This window comes from Limulus polyphemus, unplaced genomic scaffold (genome assembly GCF_000517525.1).
Source record: "Limulus polyphemus unplaced genomic scaffold, Limulus_polyphemus-2.1.2 Scaffold15801, whole genome shotgun sequence".
Taxonomy (NCBI): domain Eukaryota; kingdom Metazoa; phylum Arthropoda; class Merostomata; order Xiphosura; family Limulidae; genus Limulus; species Limulus polyphemus.
In genome coordinates, this window is record NW_013681411.1 from 1 (window position 1) to 3267 (window position 3267).

The 3267-nt window shown below is 33.3% G+C and overlaps 1 long non-coding RNA gene across 1 annotated transcript; it reads right to left on the bottom strand.

Annotated features, from left to right (window-relative positions):
- Positions 1-209: 209 nt before the first annotated feature.
- Positions 210-2934, bottom strand: LOC111084287. The gene is made up of 3 exons (XR_002609480.1): positions 2795-2934; positions 1741-1900; positions 210-313 (listed from the first exon to the last, which is right to left on the bottom strand). It is a non-coding gene; the product is annotated as an uncharacterized LOC111084287 (long non-coding RNA).
- Between the last annotated feature and the right edge of the window lie 333 nt (positions 2935-3267).

Genomic DNA, 3267 nt, shown 5'->3' on the forward strand with positions numbered 1-3267 from the left:
ACAATAATACCTATCACCACAATAATACCTACCATCACAATAATACCTACCATCACAATAATACCTACCATCACAATAATACCTACCATCACAATAATACCTACCATCACAATAATACCTACCATCACAATAAAACCTACCATCACAATAATACCTACCATCACAATAAAACCTACCATCACAATAATACCTACCATCACAATAATACCTACCATCTCCTCCTGGATGAAGCAATGCATCGCCTGGGTTACGTCAGCTGCATGAACAGCATTATGGTATGGATTATCCGTGTGATAACCCAGTTCAACGAGGCCTGCAAATGGACAAGAATATTATCTTAAGGATTTCGAAAATGTATCGTTACTATGACAACTGTATAAAACGTATCGTTACTATGACAACTGTATGAAACGTATCGTTACTATGACAATTGTATGAAACGTATCGTTACTATGACAACTGTATGAAACGTATCGTTACTATGACAACTGTATAAAATACTCTGTGTTTGGTGTGAGTGAGGGTAGGTATGTATTTATATTCCACTGAGAAACAGATAGATGAAAAGTAAGTTTTTTTAATATCGTTTGATGTGACCTTTCCCGGAATAAGGTCTTTGATAAAACAGATATCCCTACGTCTACTAAACCTATATGAGAAAGAACTAAAGAGATGAGGAGACGAGGGCAGACACTCCCCTCCACCCCCACAGGTCTTCTTGGCCGCAGCGTTTACAAGAAGTTCAAGCTTAAATACTAGTTGTCCTTAAAGCTAAAAAAGAAACCAAAACCTAGTCACCGGACACGTTATTTGATTGGCTACCAAAACATTATATTTATAGAGGGAGTATTTAGTCGCTAAAAACACAAAACTAATTTTTATGTATGTCATCTAGGCCTATTTTTAGATTACGGTCAACAAGATTAAATAGAAGACTACGTAGGTGGCGTACTTGTAAAATTATTATGGATTAATTAACTGGATTACACATAAAAACACGACTTCCTTAAAAGGCTTCGTTTTTATTGCATTAAAGGTTAAGGTACAACCATAAATATTATCTACACTTCTACAAATGCAGATAAAATACACATTAGGTTTCATTGCCAGTATGATGATCCTGCACGTGCTTGTTAATCTTCAGCATGAACGAGCTCGTGACAAGAAGTACATTACAATTACGCTATTATTATTTTATTTATTTATTTCATATTATTATTATCTAATGAGAATTGTTCCAAGTCACATAAGACTGAGTTGGTGACATTATACCTCAATTGAGACGTTCCCTATAGCCACGAGAAACAACAACAACCACACAAACGGAAAAACAGTAGAACAAAGAGGCTACAGCATTAGTGTTCAACAGAGACCACGCTAACAAGACATATTGTAGTATAAACCGGAAAATTCATAATTATATCGCTTTAGATTTTAAGCTGAACACCGTTTCTTTGATATTTTGTTATCAGATATTTTTACTAGTTAACTACCGTTTCTTTGATGTTTTGTTATCAGATATTTTTACTAGTTAACTACCGTTTCTTTGATGTTTTGTTATCACATATTTTTACTAGTTAACCAATGTTTCTTTGATGTTTTGTTATCAGATATTTTTACTAGTTAACCACCTTTTCTTGTAATCAGTAAAAATCCAAAACAAATTTTAACAATCGAAAAATAAACTCGTACACAAACTTAACTATCCAACAAGATAGGAGAACCGTGATTTGTACTTACTGAAGCATTTATACACTTTCAGTACATCCAGATGGAAGTCCTTGATGAGTCCATACTCCTGGAATAAGTGAACCAATAATATCGACAGAGGGCGTCCTCCTGTGACCACATCCAGCGTAAAAGTGTTGAACGCCCATTGTTCTGCGCTAGCAAGAATACACTTGAGAGACAAAAGAAGGGATGGAGGGTGGAGGGGGGAATTCGGGATAATATTATTTTGAAACTAGTGAAATTCTGTATATTTTAAAAATAATATAAACATCTTTCAACAAGTTAATTGATTTTGAATATAAACACTGATTTAAAAATATTAACGATTAATTATTTATAAATAATTATTAATTATTTAATTAATTATTTAAGAGTTTAAAGTTTTTCGTATAAATATTTTTTTGAAATTCCAAAACCAAAAGACGCTCTCTGACTGTCATTAGTGTCACGACTCTAACATATATTGTCTATAGTATAGTGTTAAACATTTATATCTTTGTCTCCTGAGAAAGAAAAATTAATTAAACAGTTTTTTTTTTATTCACGGCTTTGTTTTTATTTTATTTCTGCGAGAAACCAGTAATCATCTATTGAATAACTTACATAAATATCCAAAAATGTCTGAGTGACAAGATGTGTTAGATATTGACAAACAAGTCCAAAAATGTCCGAGTGACAAGAGGTGTTAGATATTGACAAACAAGTTTCAACTTGTTTGAGTGACAAGATGTGTTAGATATTGACAAACAAGTTTCAACTTGTTTGAGTGACAAGATGTGTTAGATATTGACAAACAAGTCTGAACTTGTCTGAGTGTCAAGAGGTGTTAGATATTGACAAACAAGTCCGAATATCAGACGATACTACAAATATGAAACATATATTTTTGGTGTCCGTTTTAAGATCATTTCAAGCACATTATGTTGCAACAGAAACAAATACTTGGATTTTTTTTATCGATTTAAATACCTCAAGTCGGTAACATTTGGGTACACATTAACTTCTATATATATATATTTTTTTTCATGTATACGTGTGATCTGCATATTTCAACAAACCCTACTTGTGTAACTCCGCTGCAAGCGTCGTCAATACCAGGCTGCTGGTGAATTTCCGGCTTGAGGATTGGTTGATTCCGTTTGGGCCGTTGTAAAGTTTTAAACTGACCAATCGGATGCGATCTTCTATCACTTTGGTTTAGTTCTAGAAAACAATAAAAAAAACAACATTCCATCTTCTATCCTCTGTGATCCAGTGACGGTAAGGTTCTGAATTTAGGAATTAGTCGACATTAATGTGTCAGTTGTTCTCTGAATTCCAGAAGTACAGAAGTGTGTTCTTCGGTTTAAAAAAGGATCGTTAGAAATGAGCATAGTGTTTAAGACGCAGTTCATTTCATTTAAACCATTGCTATTTTTTGTAAGAATCATCGAGTTAAAAAACAGAAAACAGAGTTTGATAACACAGCTAAATGAGTCATGTTTCGTACGTTAACGCGCCAAATGAGTCATGTTTCGTATGATAATACAACTAAAT